The 26,546-nt window shown below is 64.3% G+C and overlaps 1 long non-coding RNA gene across 1 annotated transcript in view; it reads right to left on the bottom strand.

Annotated features, from left to right (window-relative positions):
* Nucleotides 1-24,774, bottom strand: part of LOC137865492 (uncharacterized) — a 136,445-nt gene extending 111,671 nt beyond the window's left edge. The window contains exon 1 of the long non-coding RNA XR_011101928.1: nucleotides 24,481-24,774. This is a non-coding gene — a long non-coding RNA (uncharacterized lncRNA). The remainder of the gene's footprint in view (nucleotides 1-24,480) is intronic.
* Nucleotides 24,775-26,546: the final 1,772 nt, after the last annotated feature.

Raw genomic sequence — 26,546 nt, 5'->3', positions numbered from 1 at the left:
ATACCCCTTTTCCACCAGCAGGTGGCGGCAGAGGGGCGCCTTCGGGCGGCACCGGGCATGAGCTCCCCTCGGCCGCCTGCAGTACCCCTTTTCCACCAGCAGGTGGGGGCAGAGGGGCGCCCTCGGGCGTCACCGGGCATGAGCTCCCCTCGGCCGCCTTCAGTACCCCTTTTCCACCAGCAGGTGGCGGCAGAGGGGCGCCCTCGGGCGGCACCGGGCATGAGCTCCCCTCGGCCGCCTGCAGTACCCCTTTTCCACCAGCAGGTGGCGGCAGAGGGGCGCCCTCGAGCGTCACCGGGCATGAGCTCCCCTCGGCCGCCTGCAGTACCCCTTTTCCACCAGCAGGTGGCGGCAGAGGGGCGCCCTCGGGCGTCACCGGGCATGAGCTCCCCTCGGCCGCCTGCAGTACCCCTTTTCCACCAGCAGGTGGCGGCAGAGGGGCGCCCTCGGGCGTCACCGGGCATGAGCTCCCCTCGGCCGCCTGCAGTACCCCTTTTCCACCAGCAGGGGGCGGCCTAACCCTAACACTAACCTAACCCGAACCCCAACTCCAACCCCAACCCTAACCCTCATGGCGTCCCCCCGGCAACCGCACCCCGCACACTTGGTTCCCCCCTCATTTTAGTTCCCCCCGGTGCGCCCCACAAAAGTGTCCCCCCAGAACCCGCACCCCGCACACTTGGTTCCCCCCTCCTTTTGGTTCCCCCTGGTGCGCCCCGCAAATTTCTCCCCCCGGAACCCGAACCCCGCACACTTGGTACCCCCCTCATTTTGGTTCCCCCCCCGGGTGCGCCCCGCAAATGTGTCCCCCCGGAACCCGAACCCCGCACACTTGGTTCCCCCCTCACTTTGGTTCCCCCCCCCCGGTGCGCCTGGCAAGTGTGTCCCCCCGGAACCCGCACCCCGCACACTTGGTTCCCCCCTCATTTTGGTTCCCCCCCCCTTGGGGTCCCCCCAAGCGCCATGGCCCCCCCCCCCTTGGTGCCCCACCCCCCGTCCTACCCGTGCCCGCAGCAGCCGCTCGCGCTCCGCCAGCGCCTCCCGCACCCGACACTGCATCTCGGCCAGGTGGAGGCAGGCGCTGGGGGGGGGGAATAAATTGGGGGGGGGTCTGGGGGCGCATTTAGGGGGCGGAGGGGACTGGTTCTCACCTGTAGAACTCGGCGTCGAGCCCCCCCGGGGGCAGCTGCAGGGCCAGGATGCCTGGGGGGGTGCGGGGGGGACATGTTAGCACCGGGCATGAGCTCCCCTCGGCCGCCTGCAGTACCCCTTTTCCACCAGCAGGTGGTGGCAGAGGGGCGCCCTCGGGCATCACCGGGCATGAGCTCCCCTCGGCCGCCTGCAGTACCCCTTTTCCACCAGCAGGTGTGGGCAGAGGGGCGCCCTCGGGCGTCACCGGGCATGAGCTCCCCTCGGCCGCCTGCAGTACCCCTTTTCCACCAGCAGGTGGCGGCAGAGGGGCGCCCTCGGGCGGCACCGGGCATGAGCTCCCCTCGGCCGCCTTCAGTACCCCTTTTCCACCAGCAGGTGGCGGCAGAGGGGCGCCCTCGGGCGTCACCGGGCATGAGCTCCCCTCGGCCGCCTGCAGTACTCGTTTTCCACCAGCAGGTGGCGGCAGAGGGGCGCCCTCGGGCGTCACCGGGCATGAGCTCCCCTCGGCCGCCTGCAGTACCCCTTTTCCACCAGCAGGTGGCGGCAGAGGGGCGTCCTCGGGCGTCACCGGGCATGAGCTCCCCTCGGCCGCCTGCAGTACCCCTTTTCCACAAGCAGGTGGCGGCAGAGGGGCGCCTTCGGGCGTCACCGGGCATGAGCTCCCCTCGGCCGCCTGCAGTACCCCTTTTCCACCAGCAGGTGGCGGCAGAGGGGCTCCCTCGGGCGGCACCGGGCATGACCTCCCCTCGGCCGCCTGCAGTACCTCTTTTCCACCATCAGGTGGCGGCAGAGGGGCGCCCTCGGGCGGCACCGGGCATGAGCTCCCCTCGGCCGCCTGCAGTACCCCTTTTCCACCAGCAGGTGGCGGCAGAGGGGAGCCTTCGGGCGTCACCGGGCATGAGCTCCCCTCGGCCGCCTGCAGTACCCCTTTTCCACCAGCAGGTGGCGGCAGAGGGGCGCCCTCGGGCGTCACCGGGCATGAGCTCCCCTCGGCCGCCTGCAGTACCCCTTTTCCACCAGCAGGTGGCGGCAGAGGGGCGCCCTCGGGCGGCACCGGGCATGAGCTCCCCTCGGCCGCCTGCAGTACCCCTTTTCCACCAGCAGGTGGCGGCAGAGGGGCGCCCTCGGGCGTCACCGGGCATGAGCTCCCCTCGGCCGCCTGCAGTACCCCTTTTCCACCAGCAGGTGGGGGCAGAGGGGCACCCTCGGGCGTCACCGGGCATGAGCTCCCCTCGGCCGCCTGCAGTACCCCTTTTCCACCAGCAGGTGGAGGCAGAGGGGCGCCCTCGGGCGTCACCGGGCATGAGCTCCCCTCGGCCGCCTGCAGTACCCCTTTTCCACCAGCAGGTGGCGGCAGCGGGGCGCCCTCGGGCGGCACCGGGCATGAGCTCCCCTCGGCCGCCGGCCGTACTCGTTTTCCACCAGCAGGTGGCGGCAGAGGGGCGCCCTCGGGCGTCGCCGGGCATGAGCTCCCCTCGGCCGCCTGCAGTACCCCTTTTCCACCAGCAGGTGGCGGCAGAGGGGCGCCCTCGGGCGTCACCAGGCATGAGCTCCCCCCGGCCGCCTGCAGTACCCCTTTTCCACCAGCAGGTGGCGGCCTAACCCTAACCCTAACCTAACCCGAACTCCAACTCCAACCCCAACCCTAACCCTAATGGCGTCCCCCCGGCAACTGCACCCCGCACACTTGGTTCCCCCCTCATTTTAGTTCCCCCCTGTGCGCCCCACAAAAGTGTCCCCCCAGAACCCGCACCCCGCACACTTGGTTCCCCCCTCCTTTTGGTTCCCCCTGGTGCGCCCCGCAAATTTGTCCCCCCGGAACCCGAACCCCGCACACTTGGTTCCCCCCTCATTTTGGTTCCCCCCCCCGGTGCGCCCTGCAAATGTGTCCCCCGGAACCCAAACCCCGCACACTTGGTTCCCCCCTCACTTTGGTTCCCCCCCCCCGGTGCGCCTGGCAAGTGTGTTCCCCCGGAACCCGCACCCCGCACACTTGGTTCCCCCCTCATTTTGGTTCCCCACCCCTTGGGGTCCCCCCAAGCCCCATGGCCCCCCCCCCCTTGGTGCCCCACCCCCCGTCCTACCCGTGCCCGCAGCAGCCGCTCGCGCTCCGCCAGCGCCTCCCGCACCCGACGCTGCATCTCGGCCAGGTGGAGGCAGGCGCTGGGGGGGGGGAATAAATTGGGGGGGGGTCTGGGGGCGCATTTAGGGGGCGGAGGGGACTGGTTCTCACCTGTAGAACTCGGCGTCGAGCCCCCCCGGGGGCAGCTGCAGGGCCAGGATGCCTGGGGGGGTGCGGGGGGGACATGTTAGCACCGGGCATGAGCTCCCCTCGGCCGCCTGCAGTACCCCTTTTCCACCAGCAGGTGGCGGCAGAGGGGCGCCCTCGGGCGGCACCGGGCATGAGCTCCCCTCGGCCGCCTGCAGTACCCCTTTTCCACCAGCAGGTGGCGGCAGAGGGGCGCCCTCTGGCGTCACCAAGCATGAGCTCCCCTCGGCCCCCTGCAGTACCCCTTTTCCAGCGGCAGGTGGCGGCAGAGGGGCGCCCTCGGGCGTCACCGGGCATGAGCTCCCCTCGGCCCCCTGCAGTACCCCTTTTCCACCAGCAGGTGGCGGCAGAGGGGCGCCCTCGGGCGTCACCGGGCATGAGCTCCCCTCGGCCGCCTGCAGTACTCGTTTTCCACCAGCAGGTGGCGGCAGAGGGGCGCCCTCGGGCGTCACCGGGCATGAGCTCCCCTCGGCCGCCTGCAGTACCCCTTCTCCACCAGCAGGTGGCGGCAGAGGGGAGCCTTCGGGCGTCACCGGGCATGAGCTCCCCTCGGCCGCCTGCAGTACCCCTTTTCCACCAGCAGGTGGCGGCAGAGGGGCGCCCTCGGGCGTCACCGGGCATGAGCTCCCCTCGGCCGCCTGCAGTACCCCTTTTCCACCAGCAGGTGGCGGCAGAGGGGCTCCCTCTGGCGTCACCAAGCATGAGCTCCCCTCGGCCCCCTGCAGTACCCCTTTTCCACCAGCAGGTGGCGGCAGAGGGGCGCCCTCGGGCGTCACCGGGCATGAGCTCCCCTCGGCCGCCTGCAGTACCCCTTTTCCACCAGCAGGTGGCGGCAGAGGGGCGCCCTCGGGCGTCACCGGGCATGAGCTCCCCTCGGCCGCCTGCAGTACCCCTTTTCCAGCGGCAGGTGGCGGCAGAGGGGCGCCCTCGGGCGTCACCGGGCATGAGCTCCCCTCGGCTGCCTGCAGTACCCCTTTTCCACCAGCAGGTGGCGGCAGAGGGGCGCCCTCGGGCGTCACCGGGCATGAGCTCCCCCCGGCCGCCTGCAGTACCCCTTTTCCACCTGCAGGGGGCGGCCTAACCCTAACCCTAACCTAACCCGAACCCCAACTCCAACCCCAACCCTAACCCTAATGGCGTCCCCCCGGCAACCGAACCCCGCACACTTGGTTCCCCCCTCATTTTGGTTCCCCCCCCCGGTGCGCCCCGCAAATGTGTCCCCCCGGAACCCGAACCCCGCACACTTGGTTCCCCCCTCATTTTGGTTCCCCCCCCCGGTGCGCCCCGCAAATGTGTCCCCCCGGAACCCGAACCCCGCACACTTGGTTCCCCCCTCACTTTGGTTCCCCCCCCCGGTGCGCCTGGCAAGTGTGTCCCCCCGGAACCCGCACCCCGCACACTTGGTTCCCCCCTCATTTTGGTTCCCCCCCCCTTGGGGTCCCCCCAAGCCCCATGCCCCCCCCCCCTTGGTGCCCCACCCCCCGTCCTACCCGTGCCCGCAGCAGCCGCTCGCGCTCCGCCAGCGCCTCCCGCACCCGACGCTGCATCTCGGCCAGGTGGAGGCAGGCGCTGGGGGGGGGGAATAAATTGGGGGGGGGTCTGGGGGCGCATTTAGGGGGCGGAGGGGACTGGTTCTCACCTGTAGAACTCGGCATCGAGCCCCCCCGGGGGCAGCTGCAGGGCCAGGATGCCTGGGGGGGTGCGGGGGGGACATGTTAGCACCAGGCATGAGCTCCCCTCGGCCGCCTGCAGTACCCCTTTTCCACCAGCAGGTGGCGGCAGAGGGGCGCCCTCGGGCGTCACCGGGCATGAGCTCCCCTCGGCCGCCTGCAGTACCCCTTTTCCACCAGCAGGTGGGGGCAGAGGGGCGCCCTCGGGCGTCACCGGGCATGAGCTCCCCTCGGCCGCCTGCAGTACCCCTTTTCCACCAGCAGGTGGCGGCAGAGGGGCGCCCTCGGGCGGCACCGGGCATGAGCTCCCCTCGGCCGCCTGCAGTACCCCTTTTCCACCAGCAGGTGACGGCAGAGGGGCGCTCTCGGGCGGCACCGGGCATGAGCTCCCCTCGGCCGCCTGCAGTACCCCTTTTCCACCAGCAGGTGGCGGCACAGGGGCACCCTTGGGCGGCACCGGGCATGAGCTCCCCTCGGCCCCCTACAGTACCCCTTTTCCACCAGCAGGTGGCGGCAGAGGGGCGCCCTCGGGCGTCAAAGGGCATGAGCTCCCCTCGGCCGCCTGCAGTACCGCCTTTCCACCAGCAGGTGGCGGCAGAGGGGCGCCTTCGGGCCTCACCGGTCATGAGCTCCCCTCGGCCGCCGGCAGTACTCGTTTTCCACCAGCAGGTGGCGGCAGAGGGGCGCCCTCGGGCGTCACCGGGCATGAGCTCCCCTCGGCCGCCTGCAGTACCCCTTTTCCACCAGCAGGTGGCGGCAGAGGGGCGCCCTCGGGCGTCACCAGGCATGAGCTCCCCCCGGCCGCCTGCAGTACCCCTTTTCCACCAGCAGGTGGCGGCCTAACCCTAACCCTAACCTAACCCGAACTCCAACTCCAACCCCAACCCTAACCCTAATGGCGTCCCCCCGGCAACTGCACCCCGCACACTTGGTTCCCCCCTCATTTTAGTTCCCCCCGGTGCGCCCCACAAAAGTGTCCCCCCAGAACCCGCACCCCGCACACTTGGTTCCCCCCTCCTTTTGGTTCCCCCTGGTGCGCCCCGCAAATTTGTCCCCCCGGAACCCGAACCCCGCACACTTGGTTCCCCCCTCATTTTAATTCCCCCCCCGGTGCGCCCCGCAAATGTGTCCCCCGGAACCCGAACCCCGCACACTTGGTTCCCCCCTCACTTTGGTTCCCCCCCCCCGGTGCGCCTGGCAAGTGTGTCCCCCCGGAACCCGCACCCCGCACACTTGGTTCCCCCCTCATTTTGGTTCCCCCCCCCTTGGGGTCCCCCCAAGCCCCATGGCCCCCCCCCCCTTGGTGCCCCACCCCCCGTCCTACCCGTGCCCGCAGCAGCCGCTCGCGCTCCGCCAGCGCCTCCCGCACCCGACGCTGCATCTCGGCCAGGTGGAGGCAGGCGCTGGGGGGGGGGAATAAATTGGGGGGGGGTCTGGGGGCGCATTTAGGGGGCGGAGGGGACTGGTTCTCACCTGTAGAACTCGGCGTCGAGCCCCCCCGGGGGCAGCTGCAGGGCCAGGATGCCTGGGGGGGTGCGGGGGGGACATGTTAGCACCGGGCATGAGCTCCCCTCGGCCGCCTGCAGTACCCCTTTTCCACCAGCAGGTGGCGGCAGAGGGGCGCCCTCGGGCGTCACCGGGCATGAGCTCCCCTCGGCCGCCTGCAGTACCCCTTTTCCACCAGCAGGTGGGGGCAGAGGGGCGCCCTCGGGCGGCACGGGGCCTGAGCTCCCCTCGGCCGCCTGCAGTACCCCTTTTCCACCAGCAGGTGGCGGCAGAGGGGCGCCCTCGGGCGGCACCGGGCACGAGCTCCCCTCGGCCGCCTGCAGTACCCCTTTTCCACCAGCAGGTGGCGGCAGAGGGGCGCCCTCTGGCGTCACCGGGCATGAGCTCCCCTCGGCCCCCTGCAGTACTCGTTTTCCACCAGCAGGTGGCGGCAGAGGGGCGCCCTCGGGCGTCACCGGGCATGAGATCCACCCGGCCGCCTGCAGTACCCCTTTTCAACCAGCAGGGGGCGGCCTAACCCTAACCCTAACCTAACCCGAACCCCAACTCCAACCCCAACCCTAACCCTAATGGCGTCCCCCCGGCAACCGCACCCCGCACACTTGGTTCCCCCCTCATTTTGGTTCCCCCCCCCTTGGGGTCCCCCCAAGCCCCATGCCCCCCCCCCCTTGGTGCCCCACCCCCCGTCCTACCCGTGCCCGCAGCAGCCGCTCGCGCTCCGCCAGCGCCTCCCGCACCCGACGCTGCATCTCGGCCAGGTGGAGGCAGGCGCTGGGGGGGGGGAATAAATTGGGGGGGGGTCTGGGGGCGCATTTAGGGGGCGGAGGGGACTGGTTCTCACCTGTAGAACTCGGCATCGAGCCCCCCCGGGGGCAGCTGCAGGGCCAGGATGCCTGGGGGGGTGCGGGGGGGACATGTTAGCACCAGGCATGAGCTCCCCTCGGCCGCCTGCAGTACCCCTTTTCCACCAGCAGGTGGCGGCAGAGGGGCGCCCTCGGGCGTCACCGGGCATGAGCTCCCCTCGGCCGCCTGCAGTACCCCTTTTCCACCAGCAGGTGGGGGCAGAGGGGCGCCCTCGGGCGTCACCGGGCATGAGCTCCCCTCGGCCGCCTGCAGTACCCCTTTTCCACCAGCAGGTGGCGGCAGAGGGGCGCCCTCGGGCGGCACCGGGCATGAGCTCCCCTCGGCCGCCTGCAGTACCCCTTTTCCACCAGCAGGTGACAGCAGAGGGGCGCTCTCGGGCGGCACCGGGCATGAGCTCCCCTCGGCCGCCTGCAGTACCCCTTTTCCACCAGCAGGTGGCGGCACAGGGGCACCCTTGGGCGGCACCGGGCATGAGCTCCCCTCGGCCCCCTACAGTACTCGTTTTCCACCAGCAGGTGGCGGCAGAGGGGCGCCCTCGGGCGTCAAAGGGCATGAGCTCCCCTCGGCCGCCTGCAGTACCGCCTTTCCACCAGCAGGTGGCGGCAGAGGGGCGCCTTCGGGCCTCACCGGGCATGAGCTCCCCTCGTCCGCTTGCAGTACCCCTTTTCCACCAGCAGGTGGCGGCAGAGGGGCGCCCTCGGGCGGCACCGGGCATGAGCTCCCCTCGGCCGCCTGCAGTACCCCTTTTCCTCCAGCAGGTGGCGGCAGAGGGGCGCCCTCGGGCGTCACCGGGCATGAGCTCCCCTCGGCCGCCTGCAGTACCCGTTTTCCACCAGCAGGTGGCGGCAGAGGGGCGCCCTCGGGCGTCACCGGGCATGAGCTCCCCTCGGCCGCCTGCAGTACCCCTTTTCCACCAGCAGGTGGCGGCAGCGGGGCGCCCTCGGGCGTCACCGGGCATGAGCTCCCCTCGGCCGCCTGCAGTACTCGTTTTCCACCAGCAGGTGGCGGCAGAGGGGCGCCCTCGGGCGTCACCGGGCATGAGCTCCCCTCGGCCGCCTGCAGTACCCCTTTTCCACCAGCAGGTGGCGGCAGAGGGGCGCCCTCGGGCGTCACCAGGCATGAGCTCCCCCCGGCCGCCTGCAGTACCCCTTTTCCACCAGCAGGTGGCGGCCTAACCCTAACCCTAACCTAACCCGAACTCCAACTCCAACCCCAACCCTAACCCTAATGGCGTCCCCCCGGCAACTGCACCCCGCACACTTGGTTCCCCCCTCATTTTAGTTCCCCCCGGTGCGCCCCACAAAAGTGTCCCCCAGAACCCGCACCCCGCACACTTGGTTCCCCCCTCCTTTTGGTTCCCCCTGGTGCGCCCCGCAAATTTGTCCCCCCGGAACCCGATCCCCGCACACTTGGTTCCCCCCTCATTTTGGTTCCCCCCCCCGGGTGCGCCCCGCAAATGTGTCCCCCCGGAACCCGAACCCCGCACACTTGGTTCCCCCCTCACTTTGGTTCCCCCCCCGGTGCGCCTGGCAAGTGTGTCCCCCCAGAACCCGCACCCCGCACACTTGGTTCCCACCTCATTTTGGTTCCCCCCCCCTTGGGGTCCCCCCAAGCCCCATGGCCTCCCCCCCCTTGGTGCCCCACCCCCCGTCCTACCCGTGCCCACAGCAGCCGCTCGCGCTCCGCCAGCGCCTCCCTCACCCGACGCTGCATCTCGGCCAGGTGGAGGCAGGCGCTGGGGGGGGAGAATAAATTGGGGGGGGGTCTGGGGGCGCATTTAGGGGGCGGAGGGGACTGGTTCTCACCTGTAGAACTCGGCGTCGAGCCCCCCCGGGGGCAGCTGCAGGGCCAGGATGCCTGGGGGGGTGCGGGGGGGACATGTTAGCACCGGGCATGAGCTCCCCTCGGCCGCCTGCAGTACCCCTTTTCCACCAGCAGGTGGCGGCAGAGGGGCGCCCTCGGGCGGCACCGGGCATGAGCTCCCCTTGGCCGCCTGCAGTACCCCTTTTCCACCAGCAGGTGGCGGCAGAGGGGCGCCGTCGGGCGGCACCGGGCATGAGCTCCCCTCGGCCGCCTGCAGTACTCGTTTTCCACCAGCAGGTGGCGGCAGAGGGGCGCCCTCGGGCGTCACCGGGCATGAGCTCCCCTCGGCCGCCTGCAGTACCCCTTTTCCACCAGCAGGTGGCGGCAGAGGGGCGCCCTCGGGCGTCACCGGGCATGAGCTCCCCCCGCCGCCTGCAGTACCCCTTTTCCACCTGCAGGGGGCGGCCTAACCCTAACCCTAACCTAACCCGAACCCCAACTCCAACCCCAACCCTAACCCTAATGGCGTCCCCCCGGCAACCGAACCCCGCACACTTGTTTCCCCCCTCATTTTGGTTCCCCCCCCGGTGCGCCCCGCAAATGTGTCCCCCCGGAACCCGAACCCCGCACACTTGGTTCCCCCCTCACTTTGGTTCCCCCCCCGGTGCGCCTGGCAAGTGTGTCCCCCCGGAACCCGCACCCCGCACACTTGGTTCCCCCCTCATTTTGGTTCCCTCCCCCTTGGGGTCCCCCCAAGCCCCATGGCCCCCCCCCCCCTTGGTGCCCCACCCCCCGTCCTACCCGTGCCCGCAGCAGCCGCTCGCGCTCCGCCAGCGCCTCCCGCACCCGAAGCTGCATCTCGGCCAGGTTGTAGGCAGGCGCTGGGGGGGGGGAATAAATTGGGGGGGGGTCTGGGGGCGCATTTAGGGGGCGGAGGGGACTGGTTCTCACCTGTAGAACTCGGCGTCGAGGCCCCCGGGGGCAGCTGCAGGGCCAGGATGCCTGGGGGGGTGCGGGGGGGGACATGTTAGCACCGGGCATGAGCTCCCCTCGGCCGCCTGCAGTACCCCTTTTCCACCAGCAGGTGGCGGCAGAGGGGCGCCCTCGGGCGTCACCGGGCATGAGCTCCCCTCGGCCGCCTGCAGTACCCCTTTTCCACCAGCAGGTGGCGGCAGAGGGGCGCCCTCGGGCGTCACCGGGCATGAGCTCCCCTCGGCCCCCTGCAGTACTCGTTTTCCACCAGCAGGTGGCGGCAGAGGGGCGCCCTCGGGCGTCACCGGGCATGAGCTCCCCTCGGCCGCCTGCAATACCCCTTTTCCACCAGCAGGTGGCGGCAGAGGGGCGCCTTCGGGCGTCACCGGGCATGAGCTCCCCTCGGCCGCCTGCAGTACCCCTTTTCCACCAGCAGGTGGCGGCAGAGGGGCGCCCTCGGGCGGCACCGGGCATGAGCTCCCCTCGGCCGCCTGCAGTACCCCTTTTCCACCAGCAGGTGGCGGCAGAGGGGCGCCCTCGGGCGGCACCGGGCATGAGCTCCCCTCGGCCGCCTGCAGTACCCCTTTTCCACCAGCAGGTGGCGGCAGAGGGGCGCCCTCGGGCGGCACCGGGCATGAGCTCCCCTCGGCCGCCTGCAGTACCCCTTTTCCACCAGCAGGTGGCGGCAGAGGGGCGCCCTCGGGCGGCACCGGGCATGAGCTCCCCTCGGCCGCCTGCAGTACCCCTTTTCCACCAGCAGGTGGCGGCAGAGGGGCGCCCTCTGGCGTCACCGGGCATGAGCTCCCCTCGGCCCCCTGCAGTACTCGTTTTCCACCAGCAGGTGGCGGCAGAGGGGCGCCCTCGGGCGGCACCGGGCATGAGCTCCCCTCGGCCGCCTGCAGTACCCCTTTTCCACCAGCAGGTGGCGGCAGAGGGGCGCCCTCGGGCGTCACCGGGCATGAGCTCCCCTCGGCCGCCTGCAGTACCCGTTTTCCACCAGCAGGTGGCGGCAGAGGGGCGCCCTCGGGCGTCACCGGGCATGAGCTCCCCTCGGCCGCCTGCAGTACCCCTTTTCCACCAGCAGGTGGCGGCAGCGGGGCGCCCTCGGGCGTCACCGGGCATGAGCTCCCCTCGGCCGCCGGCAGTACTCGTTTTCCACCAGCAGGTGGCGGCAGAGGGGCGCCCTCGGGCGTCACCGGGCATGAGCTCCCCTCGGGCGCCTGCAGTACCCCTTTTCCACCAGCAGGTGGCGGCAGAGGGGCGCCCTCGGGCGTCACCAGGCATGAGCTCCCCCCGGCCGCCTGCAGTACCCCTTTTCCACCAGCAGGTGGCGGCCTAACCCTAACCCTAACCTAACCCGAACTCCAACTCCAACCCCAACCCTAACCCTAATGGCGTCCCCCCGGCAACTGCACCCCGCACACTTGGTTCCCCCCTCATTTTAGTTCCCCCCGGTGCGCCCCACAAAAGTGTCCCCCCAGAACCCGCACCCCGCACACTTGGTTCCCCCCTCCTTTTGGTTCCCCCTGGTGCGCCCCGCAAATTTGTCCCCCCGGAACCCGCACCCCGCACACTTGGTTCCCCCCTCACTTTGGTTCCCCCCCCGGTGCGCCTGGCAAGTGTGTCCCCCCAGAACCCGCACCCCGCACACTTGGTTCCCACCTCATTTTGGTTCCCCCCCCCTTGGGGTCCCCCCAAGCCCCATGGCCTCCCCCCCCTTGGTGCCCCACCCCCCGTCCTACCCGTGCCCACAGCAGCCGCTCGCGCTCCGCCAGCGCCTCCCTCACCCGACGCTGCATCTCGGCCAGGTGGAGGCAGGCGCTGGGGGGGAGAATAAATTGGGGGGGGGTCTGGGGGCGCATTTAGGGGGCGGAGGGGACTGGTTCTCACCTGTAGAACTCGGCGTCGAGCCCCCCCGGGGGCAGCTGCAGGGCCAGGATGCCTGGGGGGGTGCGGGGGGGACATGTTAGCACCGGGCATGAGCTCCCCTCGGCCGCCTGCAGTACCCCTTTTCCACCAGCAGGTGGCGGCAGAGGGGCGCCCTCGGGCGTCACCGGGCATGAGCTCCCCTCGGCCGCCTGCAGTACCCCTTTTCCACCAGCAGGTGGCGGCAGAGGGGCGCCCTCGGGCGGCACCGGGCATGAGCTCCCCTCGGCCGCCTGCAGTACTCGTTTTCCACCAGCAGGTGGCGGCAGAGGGGCGCCCTCGGGCGTCACCGGGCATGAGCTCCCCTCGGCCGCCTGCAGTACCCCTTTTCCACCAGCAGGTGGCGGCAGAGGGGCGCCCTCGGGCATCACCGGGCATGAGCTCCCCCCGGCCGCCTGCAGTACCCCTTTTCCACCTGCAGGGGGCGGCCTAACCCTAACCCTAACCTAACCCGAACCCCAACTCCAACCCCAACCCTAACCCTAATGGCGTCCCCCCGGCAACCGAACCCCGCACACTTGTTTCCCCCCTCATTTTGGTTCCCCCCCCGGTGCGCCCCGCAAATGTGTCCCCCCGGAACCCGAACCCCGCACACTTGGTTCCCCCCTCACTTTGGTTCCCCCCCCGGTGCGCCTGGCAAGTGTGTCCCCCCGGAACCCGCACCCCGCACACTTGGTTCCCCCCTCATTTTGGTTCCCTCCCCCTTGGGGTCCCCCCAAGCCCCATGGCCCCCCCCCCCTTGGTGCCCCACCCCCCGTCCTACCCGTGCCCGCAGCAGCCGCTCGCGCTCCGCCAGCGCCTCCCGCACCCGAAGCTGCATCTCGGCCAGGTGGAGGCAGGCGCTGGGGGGGGGGAATAAATTGGGGGGGGGTCTGGGGGCGCATTTAGGGGGCGGAGGGGACTGGTTCTCACCTGTAGAACTCGGCGTCGAGACCCCCGGGGGCAGCTGCAGGGCCAGGATGCCTGGGGGGGTGCGGGGGGGACATGTTAGCACCGGGCATGAGCTCCCCTCGGCCGCCTGCAGTACCCTTTTCCACCAGCAGGTGCGGCAGAGGGGCGCCCTCGGGCGTCACCGGGCATGAGCTCCCCTCGGCCGCCTGCAGTACCCCCTTTTCCACCAGCAGGTGGCGGCAGAGGGGCGCCCTCGGGCGTCAACCGGGCATGAGCTCCCCTCGGCCCCCTGCAGTACTCGTTTTCCACCAGCAGGTGGCGGCAGAGGGGCGCCCTCGGGCGTCACCGGGCATGAGCTCCCCTCGGCCGCCTGCAATACCCCTTTTCCACCAGCAGGTGGCGGCAGAGGGGCGCCTTCGGGCGTCACCGGGCATGAGCTCCCCTCGGCCGCCTGCAGTACCCCTTTTCCACCAGCAGGTGGCGGCAGAGGGGCGCCCTCGGGCGGCACCGGGCATGAGCTCCCCTCGGCCGCCTGCAGTACCCCTTTTCCACCAGCAGGTGGCGGCAGAGGGGCGCCCTCGGGCGGCACCGGGCATGAGCTCCCCTCGGCTGCCTGCAGTACCCTTTTCCACCAGCAGGTGGCGGCAGAGGGGCGCCCTCGGGCGGCACCGGGCATGAGCTCCCCTCGGCCGCCTGCAGTACCCCTTTTCCACCAGCAGGTGGCGGCAGAGGGGCGCCCTCGGGCGTCACCGGGCATGAGCTCCCCTCGGCCGCCTGCAGTACCCCTTTTCCACCAGCAGGTGGCGGCAGAGGGGCGCCCTCTGGCGTCACGGGCATGAGCTCCCCTCGGCCCCCTGCAGTACTCGTTTTCCACCAGCAGGTGGCGGCAGAGGGGCGCCCTCGGGCGTCACCGGGCATGAGCTCCCCTCGGCCGCCTGCAGTACCCCTTTTCCACCAGCAGGTGGCGGCAGAGGGGCGCCCTCGGGCGTCACCGGGCATGAGCTCCCCTCGGCCGCCTGCAGTACCCCTTTTCCACCAGCAGGTGGCGGCAGAGGGGCGCCCTCGGGCGTCACCGGGCATGAGCTCCCCTCGGCCGCCTGCAGTACCCCTTTTCCACCAGCAGGTGGCGGCAGAGGGGCGCCCTCGGGCGTCACCGGGCATGAGCTCCTCTTGGCCGCCTGCAGTACCCCTTTTCACCAGCAGGTGGCGGCAGAGGGGCGCCCTCGGGCGTCACCGGGCATGAGCTCCACCCGGCCGCCTGCAGTACCCCCTTTTCCACCAGCAGGGGCGGCCTAACCCTAACCCTAACCTAACCCGAACCCCAACTCCAACCCCAACCCTAACCCTAATGGCGTCCCCCCGGCAACCGCACCCCGCAGACTTGGTTCCCCCCTCATTTTAGTTCCCCCTGGTGCGCCCGCAAATTTGTCCTCCCGGAACCCGAACCCCGCACACTTGGTTCCCCCCTCCTTTTGGTTCCCCCCCGGTGCGCCCCGCAAATGTGTCCCCCTGGAACCGAACCCCGCACACTTGGTTCCCCCCTCACTTTGGTTCCCCCCCGGTGCGCCTGGCAAGTGTGTCCCCCCGGAACCCGCACCCCGCACACTTGGTTCCCCCCTCATTTTGGTTCCCCCCCCCTTGGGGTCCCCCCAAGCCCCATGCCCCCCCCCCTTGGTGCCCCACCCCCCGTCCTACCCGTGCCCGCAGCAGCCGCTCGCGCTCCGCAGCGCCTCCCGCACCCGACGCTGCATCTCGGCCAGGTGGAGGCAGGCGCTGGGGGGGGGGAATAAATTGGGGGGGGGTCTGGGGGCGCATTTAGGGGCGGAGGGGACTGGTTCTCACCTGTAGAACTCGGCATCGAGCCCCCCCGGGGGCAGCTGCAGGGCCAGGATGCCTGGGGGGTGCGGGGGGGACATGTTAGCACCAGGCATGAGCTCCCCTCGGCCGCCTGCAGTACCCTTTTCCACCAGCAGGTGGCGGCAGAGGGGCGCCCTCGGGCGGCACCGGGCATGAGCTCCCCTCGGCCGCCTGCAGTACCCCTTTTCCACCAGCAGGTGGCGGCAGAGGGGCGCCCTCGGGCGGCACCGGGCATGAGCTCCCCTCGGCCGCCTGCAGTACCCCTTTTCCACCAGCAGGTGGCGCAGAGGGGCGCCCTCGGGCGTCACCGGGCATGAGCTCCCCCCGGCCGCCTGCAGTACCACCTTTTCCACCAGCAGGGGGCGGCCTAACCCTAACCCTAACCTAACCCGAACCCCAACTCCAACCCCAACCCTAACCTAATGGCGTCCCCCCGGCAACCGCACCCCGCACACTTGGTTCCCCCCCTCATTTTAGTTCCCCCCGGTGCGCCCCACAAAAGTGTCCCCCCAGAACCCGCACCCCGCACACTTGGTTCCCCCCTCATTTTGGTTCCCCCCCGGTGCGCCCCGCAAATGTGTCCCCCCGGAACCCAAACCCCGCACACTTGGTTCCCCCCTCACTTTGGTTCCCCCCCGGTGCGCCTGGCAAGTGTGTCCCCCCGGAACCCGCACCCCGCACACTTGGTTCCCCCCTCATTTTGGTTCCCCCCCCCCTTGGGGTCCCCCAAGCCCCATGCCCCCCCCCCCCTTGGGTGCCCCACCCCCCGTCCTACCCGTGCCCGCAGCAGCCGCTCGCGCTCCGCCAGCGCCTCCCGCACCCGACGCTGCATCTCGGCCAGGTGGAGCAGGCGCTGGGGGGGGGGAATAAATTGGGGGGAGTCTGGGGGCGCATTTAGGGGGCGGAGGGGACTGGTTCTCACCTGTAGAACTCGGCGTCGAGCCCCCCCGGGGCAGCTGCAGGGCCAGGATGCCTGTGGGGGTGCGGGGGGGACATGTCAGCACCCCCCAGACCGAAACCCCAAAACCGCTGCCGTTGACACATCAAAAAAAAAAAAAGACGTAATAAGCAACGCGCGTGCACGGCCCCTGGCCGCCTACAGTACTCGTTTTCCACCAGCAGGTGGCGGCAGAGGGGCGCCCTCGGGCGTCACCGGGCATGAGCTCCCCTCGGCCGCCTGCAGTACTCGTTTTCCCCAGCAGGTGGCGGCAGAGGGGCGCCCTCGGGCGTCACCGGGAATGAGCTCCCCTTGGCCGCCTGCAGTACCCCTTTTCCACCAGTAGGTGGCGCAGAGGGGCGCCCTCGGGCGTCACCGGGCATGAGCTCCCCTCGGCCGCCTGCAGTACTCGTTTTCCACCAGCAGGTGGCGGCAGAGGGGCGCCCTCGGGCGTCACCGGGCATGAGCTCCCTCGGCCGCCTGCAGTACCCCCTTTTCCACCAGCACGTGGCGGCAGAGGGGCGCCCTCGGGCGTCACCGGGCATGAGCTCCCCTCGGCCGCCTGCAGTACTCGTTTTCCACCAGCAGGTGGCGGCAGAGGGCGCCCTCGGGCGTCACCGGGCATGAGCTCCCCTCGGCCGCCTGCAGTACCCCTTTTCCACCAGCAGGTGGCGGCAGAGGGGCGCCCTCGGGCGGCACCGGGCATGAGCTCCCCTCGGCCGCCTGCAGTACCCCTTTTCCACCAGCAGGTGGGGGCAGAGGGGCGCCCTCGGGCGTCACCGGGCATGAGCTCTCCTCGGCCGCCTGCAGTACCCTTTTACACCAGCAGGTGGCGGCAGAGGGGCGCCCTCGGGCGTCACCGGGCATGAGCTCCCCTCGGCCGCCTGCAGTACCCCTTTTCCACCAGCAGGTGGCGGCAGAGGGGCGCCCTCGGGCGTCACCGGGCATGAGCTCCCCTCGGCCGCCTGCAGTACTCCTTTTCCACCAGCAGGTGGCGGCAGAGGGGCGCCCTCGGGCGGCACCGGGCATGAGCTCCCCCCGGCCGCCTGCAGTACCCCTTTTCCACCAGCAGGTGGCGGCAGAGGGGCGCCCTCGGGCGTCACCGGGCATGAGCTCCCCTCGGCCGCCTGCAGTACCCCTTTTCCACCAGCAGGTGGCGGCAGAGGGGCGCCCTCGGGCGGCACCGGGCATGAGCTCCCCTAGGCCGCCTGCAGTACTTGTTTTCCACCAGCAGGTGGCGGCAGAGGGGCGCTCTCAGGCGTCACCGGGCATGAGCTCCCCCCGGCCGCCTGCAGTACCCCTTTTCCACCAGCAGGTGGCGGCAGAGGGGCGCCCTCGGGCGTCACCGGGCATGAGCTCCCCTCGGCCGCCTGCAGTACCCCTTTTCCACCAACAGGTGGCGGCAGAGGGGGGTCTGGGGGCCTTTTGGAGGTTGGCGGTGCATTTAGGGGGCGGAGGGGACTGGTTCTCACCTGTAGGACTCGGCGTCGAGCCCCCCCGGGGGCAGCTGCAGGGCCAGGATTCCTGGGGGGGTGCGGGGGGGGGCACGTCAGCACCCCCCAGACCGAAACCCCAAAACCGCTGCCGTTGACCCCAAGGTGGTCGCTGGTGACGCCGGTAGGGCCACCGGGCGCCCCGCGGGCCACAAGTACCCAACCCCAACCCCCAAACCCCCTAACCCTAACCCCCCAAACCTAACCCCCGACCCCCCAACCATAACCCTCTAACCCTATAACCCCATAACCGCAAATCTGTCCCCCCGGAAAGAGAACCCTGCACACTTGGTTCCCCCCTCATTTTGGTTCCCCCGGTGCACCCCGCAAATGTGTCCCCCCGGAAACAGAACCCCGCACACTTGGTTCCCCTCTCATTTTTGTTCCCCCCCCAGGTGCTACCCGCAAATCTGTCCACCGGGAAATAGAACCCTGCACACTTGGTTCCCCCCTCATTTTGGTTCCCCCCCCGGTGCACCCCGCAAATGTGTCCCCCTGGAAACAGAACCCTGCACACTTGGTTCCCCCCTCATTTTGGTTCCCCCCCCCCGGTGCACCCCGCAAATGTGTCCCCCCAGAAACAGAACGCCGCACACTTGGTTCCCCTCTCATTTTTGTTTCCCCCCCCCTCAGGTGCACCCCGCTAATATGTCCCCCCGGAAACAGAACCCCGCACACTTGGTTCCCCCCTCATTTTGGTCCCCCGGTGCACCCTGCATATGTGTCCCCCCGGAAACAGAACCCCGCGCACTTGGTTCCCCTCATTTTTGTTCCCCCCCGGTGCACCCCGCAATTGTGTCCCCCCGGAAACAGCGCCCCGCACACTTGGTTCCCCTCTCCTTTTGGTTCCCCCCGGTGCGCCCCACATATGTGTCCCCCCGGAAATCGCACCCCGCACACTTTGTTCCCCCCTCATTTTGGTTCCCCCCCGGTGCGCCCTACAAATGTGTCCCCCCGGATACAGCACCCCCCACACTTGGTTCCCCCCTCGTTTCGGTTCCCCAACCCCGCCCCCCCGTTGTGGTACCCCCTAGCCCCATGGACCCCCCCCCCCCCGGTGCGCTCCGCAAATGCCGCTGAGCCGCGCTAAAATGTGTCCGGGCGGCGCCACGCTAAAATGTGTCCGGGCGGCGCCGCGCTAAAATGGGCCCGGGCGGCGTCACGCTAAAATGGGCCCGGGCCCATAAACCCCTAACCCTAACCCCCCAACCCCCTAACCCCCAACCCCCCAACCCTACCCCCTAACGGATCTAACCCTAACCCCCCAACGGATCTAACCCTAACCCCCCAACCCCTAACCCCCCAAGTACCCAACCCCAACACCCAAACCCCCTAACCCTAACCCCCAAACCCCCTAACCCCCAACCCTAACCCCCCAAGCCTAACGGATCTAACCCCCCAACCCTCACCCCCGTCCCCCCAACCCCCAACCGCCCGACCCCAACCCTAACCCCCCAACCCTAACGGATCTAACCCCAACTCTAACCCTCTAACCCTAACCCCCCTAACCCCAGACCCCCCAACCCCCCTTACCCCCAACCCCCACCGGCATGCTCTGGGCACCAAACATGGCCTCCTGGAAGCCCGGTGCCAGAAAACTACGCCTACCAGCATTCCCCAGGCAGCTGGCTTGACCCATCACAGGCCCAGTGTTCGAGAAATACATTTACCAGCACTCACTGGAACCCAAGCACTTACCGCCCTTTCAAAAAAGCCTCAAGCCCTAACACTAAAAAACTTCGAAACCCCTACAGGCCTAATCCAAACTGTTTACCACACTAAACCCCTGAAGTCCTATGCCTAAAAGCCCTAACCCAAACACTTCGGACGCTCAAAACCCAAACCCAAAACATTAGGATTCTCAAAGCCCTAAACAACAAAATTAGGACGCTTAAAGCCGTAACCCCAAAATTAAGATGCTCAAAACACAAAGCCAACCCAAAACACTAGGATGCTCGAAACCCTCACTCAAAACATCAGGACGCTCAAAACTCTAACCCAAAAATTAAGATGTTTAACACCCAAAGCCCTAACACAAAACATTAGGACGCTCAACACCGTAACCCAAAAAATTAGGACGCTCGAAACTCTAACCCTGGAGAACCTAACCTGAAAAAAAAAAAAAAAAAAAGGATCGTAACACACTAACCCTAAATAACTGACCAAAAATAAAACCCTAGGACCCTAACCCTAAAAAACATAGCAACACTCCATCCCAAAAAAAACTCTAAAACCCTAACACGCTAACCCTGAAACCCTTAAAACCCTGTTAAAACTCCAACCCAGTTATACACCAGTTACCTCCCTTAAGGGATATAGAGGAGCTCTCTCAGATACGGCAGTCCTACTTCTCATGAACGCAGCCGGAGGTCGGACTACATTTAACTAAGGGGAAATAAAAAGGGAAAGGGGAAAAGGGAGGGGAAAAGGGAAAATAAGAAGGGACGAAAACAAACAAACAAAATAAATGAAAGCTATATGGAAGTGTAGAGGAAATAAATTACTCTCTACTTCCCACAAATGAGCGATGATTGACCACGTCCTTGATGCAAGGCCTCAACGCACGCAGCCGGTGTTCGAGAGGAGGACCAACGTCTTCTCAACGAGAGCCCACCCCTCCCCTCTTCTTCCTGTTTCCACCTTTTATTGCTGAGTGTGACATCACATGGTATGGAATATCCCTTTGATTGGTTTAGGTCAGCTGCCCTAGTGATGTTTCTCTCCTCGCTTTTTGCCCATCCCCTAGGAGGGTTAGAGAAAGGCCCAGTACTGTGTCTACTGCTGAGCAGCAGTGGCACAACACTGGTGTGATAACACTGCTGTTCCAGCTACAAGTACAGAGTACGGCACTGTATGGGCTGCTGCCGGGAAAGTTAACATTCCAGCCAGACCCAGTACACCACCGGAGGTGGATTGTTAGGATATGGAGATGGTAGGTTACCCAACGGCTCCCGTTTATTATCTTTTTATTTTTCCCGTTCTTCTTCTTCTTCAAAATTTCTTACCTGCTTTTAGTGTAAATATTAAGGCTGTAAAAGGACACAAAGTCCTCCTGATCCGTAATCTTGCATAATCACTTTCTTCCCGGCAAAAAGGTTCCTTCGAATTAACATGTGTATTTAAGGCCTGACAAATACAGTCTTCAAAGGATCCAAAAACGGGCCGAAAGACCTGCGGTCTTAAAGGCTCCTTTGGCCATTCTATCACACAATACTGGACCCTTTTTTATTTACTTTTTACGTTTCTGGGGCCTCTCTCGTTCCAGTTTCTAACCGTTATTCCTAATGGACTTTCTGCTGGTATGTCTGGTAATTTGCTCCCTTTCTTCTGGTCCCTGGTCTTCGGTTTTGTCTCACCCATCTAGGAATGTTACTCTGGCAATTCCCACAGCCCTTGGTTACCTTAATAAGAGTGTCTTAAAGAGGATTTAAGATCTATCACCCACCCACAAAGCCTATAGGAATCCCTTCGGTCCTTCACCGGCCAAGTCCCTCGCGGGAGATTGGAACCGAGGTAAAGAAGACCTCCACAATCGCTTTGGAACTAAATTCTGTCTCAGTCACACTCTTACACACACAGGCAACCAAAACCCATCCAACAGAACAGTATACGCTTTAAACGCTTACAACTCCGTTGTCTTCATTCAGATCTTTACAACTCCGTTGTCTTCATTCAGATCTTCACATGCAGAATTACGGGCAAAATACAGTGCTGCAGCCAGCAAGGGAGCTGAAAAAAAATCAAAACCTTAGCTTACCTTTATTCAGGTTCGAGATGCCATTAGTCCCGACCAGACTCGAACAGCAGTCACCAAATGCTGGGGCACCTCTCCTAGATCAAATAAGAATTCAGGAACCAAAGCCCTCCCGTACAAGCCCCCTGGTGTCATATACGACTGGGTCCCAAATCAGATTGCAATTAAATTTTACAATGTATTATATGAATAGAGGTAAACGAGCAGTTGCTCGCAAACAGATATACTGTGCCAGATGCCCTTCAGTACGTGCCCAGAGGCAGACCGGATATCTTCGCCAACACAGTCCAGACAATGTATTAGTACACCCATGCACTGCCACGTTAGCTGTCATCACTAACTGCCAGGCAGGACAGCTCCAGACCAAACACATACACAAACAGGCACGCCACAAACACTACAAACAAAACACACAACACTAGGCGCAAGAAAAAGTGAACCCCAGAGGAAAGCCCTACAGCAACAGCAAGTCAGAACAGGTGCTCTGCACCAGACCCTACCAGAGACTCAAATGTCACCACACGCGACTGGAAGCAACTGCCAGAACTGGGATGATGGAGGCCTAAAAAGCCTGCCTTCAAGACAAGAGACCAGAAGGATGGGGAGTAAAAACCCCATAAGACGACACTTAGGAATTCAATTCCCAAGCAAGAGCTCCTGATATAGCACAGATGACTTCTGCGAGAGTGAGGATGGAAACAGACGCGATCTCAAACCGAATATGATGCACAAGACCTGAAACAGATCTGCAGTTCAAGCAGCGACTGCAAGACAAGAAGTGCTCGGATCGGAGCTGTAATGACAAAACAAGCATTGAGGTCCTTCAGCACTGCTACCAAGTCGCCTGTCTGGTCAGTCCAGTCTAAAAAGCCAGGAGGATATCAAGAACCGAGAAGCACAGAACAGACACTGCAGAAGCAACACCACAAGACAGACAAACAGAAGGAAACTGTCCTGCCTGGCGCACGCACTCACGCTACAAAATAATCCCGCTGCTTCTATTAGCCTGGTGACCCAGCCACAAGCAGCCTGAACTTGACCCAGCCTGAACCACCCTCACAGTGGCACCAAGTCTATTCAGCCAGCAGGCACCATGCTGCTCTGGCTCCCAGCTCCCATTAGCCACCCCAGATATGCAATTACCAGGCGCCCTACAACTTAGCTCTCAGGTTGTTGGATGGTAAATTCCTTCCACCTCAAGAAATGCACAGGCACCGATTGTCATCTTAGTCAATTGAAGGCTCATCATCAGATGCAAAAAAAGAGAGTACCAGCATTCACTAGCACGCCGGCCATGATGCCCACCTTCTCCACAATGCTGACTACTGCTGATGAAACATACGGTTCTGCTCACCTGTTCCTCTCCGAATCCAAGCTCCAACAGTGCAACCAGTATCATCCACACCACCTGGGAAAACAAAGGGATTAAATGATCATTGCGTTCACAACAAGTCAGCCAATGGCGTTGTTTGTTATTGTTTTTTTGTGTGTGTGTGTGTGTGTGTGTTTCCTGTATTAATTTTTTAGTCTGCTTTAGCTCAACAGCATGCAGAGTGCAAACAAGAGACCTGGGGTGTTTCTAGAAGCAATAATCCCCATGCTTTTGCTACAGCTTTGAATATTAAAAGGACAACACGACCCAGCAAGTAACTGGAACTTTCTTAACTGGAATTAGCCTAAACTTTTATTCACATTGAAAGAAAAATCTAGGAGCAGAACAGATTATACAACAACAAAATTAATTCCATTCCGCCCCCGGGAAAAAAATCACATACTCTCATCCCCTCCTGTACCTCAGCCGATTGCCTGCCCCACATGGCAGATGCTTCCATCGGTTCTCTTCACCCACTTATAGCACCTCTAAAAGGCAAACTGGAATTTTACTCTATTGGATGGAGGAAAATAACTGCAGTGACAACCGTGCCCCAAAAATAACAGCTACCTCTGCTCATCACGCACCAGAGCCACTGCAGAGGCAGCTCGGGTTGAGACGTCCTGCACTGCGCACTACACACTTCATTTCAGCCTAATGAAAGGCAAAACACAGGCAGAAGATAAACATTCAGCTGCCAGCAGTAGCACCCATTCCTCAACAACAAAAGGAACCCCATCTTTAGTTTTACCTGAGCGTCTTCCCTTTGCTTCGGATAAGGGATGACCAGGCTGACACCACTCACCTTCCCTCAGAGCTTCGTGACATGAGGATTTCCCTTCCCTGTCTACAGCTGCACAAAGCACCTGCAGAGACAAGAGAAAAGCACACTCTGAGGCACCTCACAGCCACAGCGTACCTGCTGCAATACCTCTCTCTTCCCAGCTCCGGTACTTCAGCTGCTCACCAGATCTAACTCAGATCCTTTGCTCACAGCACCACAGCAAACTCTGCCCGGGCCACACAACACACACTACACAAGCTATTGCCTAAGACACACAAGCTGGAACGTTCTGGCCAACAATCAGTCGCATTGCACAGGAAGGATGCCGCACACCCCGAGAAACCAAACCTACCAGTCCTGAGCAGCTCCCCACCTCCTCCTGCCAACCACGCTCAGCACACACACTATTTGCCCCTCAAAAAAAAAAAAAACAAAAACTTAGAACATACACACACAAAAAACAACTAAGCTCCATAAATACCAAAAAGACACGCGCACAAAGCAGCCCCAGCAGGGGTAATCACAGACTTACCCTTTTGCAGAGGAAAGAGCAGGCTCTGATACAACCCTGCTCAGGCTCTTGGTAATGCTGCTTCTACACTGCCACCTCGGACCTTTACAGGGAAACACCTGAGCATCTTCCCTTCAGATAAGAGATGACCAGGCTGACAATACTCACCTTCCCTCACTGCTCCGTGACACGAGTATTTCCCTTTCCTGTCCACGACTGCACAAAGCACCTGCAAAAAAAAAAAAAAAAAAAAAGACAGAAAAGCGCACTCTGAGGCACCTCACAGCCACAGCGTACCTGCTGCAATAATACCTCTCTCTTCCCAGCTCCGGTACTTCAGCTGCTCACCAGCTCTAACTGAGATTCTTCGCCCACAGCACCACAGCAAACTCTGCCCGGGCCACACAACACACACTACACAAGCTACATTGCCCAGCACACACCAGCCGGAACATTCCCACCCAACAATCAGTCACATCACACAGGAAGGATGCCACACACTCCTAGAAACCAAACCTACCAGTCCTGAGCAGCTCCCCACATCCTCCTGCCAACCACGCTCAGCACACACACTATTCACCCCTCAAAAAAAAAAAAAAAAAAACAACAAAAACTTAGAACATACACACACACACAAAAAAAAAAAAACAACCGAGCTCCACAAACGCCAAAAAGACATGCACACACAGCAGCCCCGGCAGAGGTAATCACAGACTTACCCTTTGCAGATGAAAAGGTGACTATGATACAACCCTGCTCAGGCTCTTGGCAATGCTGCATCTACACTGTCAAGCCACAGGTACCATGCAATCAAGCTGGTTTTAGTCCTCTGGAGAATTACACAAGTAGGCTTATACATCTAGAGAATAAAATATAGCTCAAAAACAGAAGAGTATCCCACCATCCCAAAAAAACAGTGAGCCAGAAACCTCTATTAAACATCCCTCTATTAAGTGAATTCCAAGCACTTAAAAATTCTAGAAATCTATAAACTCCAGCCTGCCTAGAGAACCCCGCAACTGACTGAAGGAAAACCAAAGCACTTACCCCAAGGAGCAGCCCAGGCAGAAGGAGCTTTCTAATACCATGCCTGGGGCTCATATACCATTCGGCCCCGCCCAGCACCCAAACACAATCACCTGGAAAAGGGGAGGGGCAAAGCACAAGCAAGTAGAAAGAAAGCAGGAGCAGCAGCAGCTGTTTTTTATTATTTTCTTTGTTTGTTTTTTTTTTTTAAGATCTGCTTTACTTGAAAAACATGCAGAGAGCAGACAAGAGAACTGGGGTGTTTCTAGAAGCAGCAATCCCCATGCTTTTGCTGCAGCTTTTAATGTTGAAAAAACAACACAACCAGGCCAGTAACTGGAACTTTTTGAAATGGAATTACATTAAACAGGTTCATCATCACTTGCAAAAACAGAGAACCAGCATTCACTAGCATGCCAGCCCTGACACCCACCTCCTCCGCAACGCTGACTACTACTGATGCAACATCTACTGTGAAATACCTCTCTGTTCCCAGCTCCTTTACCACAGCTGCTCACTACACTTACCTGAGAAATGCGCCCGGGCGGCGCCGCGCTAAAATGCATGCGGGCGTCGCCGCGCTAAAATGCGCCTGGTAGGCGCCGCACTAAAATGCGTCCGAGCGGCGCCGCGCTTAAATGGGTCCGGGCGGCGCCGCGCTTAAATGCGTCCGGGCGGCGCCGCGCTTAAATGCGTCCGGGCGGCGCCGCGCTTAAATGCGCCCGGGCGGCGCCGCGCTTAAATGCGCCCGGGCGGCGCCGCGCTTAAATGAGTCCGGGCGGCGCCGCGCTAAAATGCGCCCGGTAGGCGCCGCACTAAAATGCGTCCGAGCGGCGCCGCGCTAAAATGCGTCCGAGCGGCGCCGCGCTTAAATGAGCCCGAGCGGCGCCGCGCTTAAATGAGCCCGATATGCGCCGCGCTGATATGTGCCCGGGCGGCGCCGCGCTTAAATGTGCCCGAGCGGCGCCGCGCTAAAATGAGCCCGAGCGGCGCCGCGCTAAAATGCGTCCGGGCGGCGCCGCGCTAAAATGCGTCCGGGCGGCGCCGCGCTAAAATGCGCCCGGTAGGCGCCGCTCTAAAATGAGTCCGGGCGGCGCAGCTCTAAAATGCGCCCGGTAGGCGCCGCACTAAAATGCGTCCGAGCGGCGCCGCGCTTAAATGTGTCCGGGCGGCGCCGCGCTTAAATGTCTCCGGGTGGAGCCGCGCTAAAAGAGTCTGGGTGTGCGCCGCGCTTAAATGCGTCCGGGCGGCGCCGCTCTAAATTGCGCCCGGTAGGCGCCGCACTAAAATGCTTCCGAGCGGCGCCGCGCTTAAATGTGTCCGGGCGGCGCCGCGCTAAAATGCGTCCGGGCGGCGCCGCGCTAAAATGTGTCCGGGCGGCGCCGCGCTAAAATGCGTCCGGGCGGCGCCGCGCTAAAATGTGCCCGAGTGGCGCCGCGCTTAACGGCGTCCGGGCGGCGAAGCGCTAAAATGCATCGGGGCGGCGCCGCGCTTAAATGCGTCCGGGCGGCGCCGCTCTAAAATGCGTCCGGGCGGCGCCGCACTAAAATGCGCCCGGGCGGCGCCGCGCTAAAATGCGCCCGGGCGGCGCCGCGCTTAAATGCGTCCGGGCGGCGCCGCGCTTAAATGCGTCCGGGCGGCGCCGCGCTAAAATGCGCCCGGGCGGCGCCGCGCTAAAAGAGTCTGGGTGTCCGCCGCGCTTAAATGTGTCCTGGCGGTGCCGGGCTAAAATTTCTTTACTACTTTTCCCGGTATGCTC

This window comes from Anas acuta, chromosome 16 (genome assembly GCF_963932015.1).
Source record: "Anas acuta chromosome 16, bAnaAcu1.1, whole genome shotgun sequence".
NCBI lineage: Eukaryota > Metazoa > Chordata > Aves > Anseriformes > Anatidae > Anas > Anas acuta.
The sequence above is the reverse complement of the archived record's forward strand: the minus strand, read 5'-3'. Positions and strand labels throughout refer to the sequence as shown.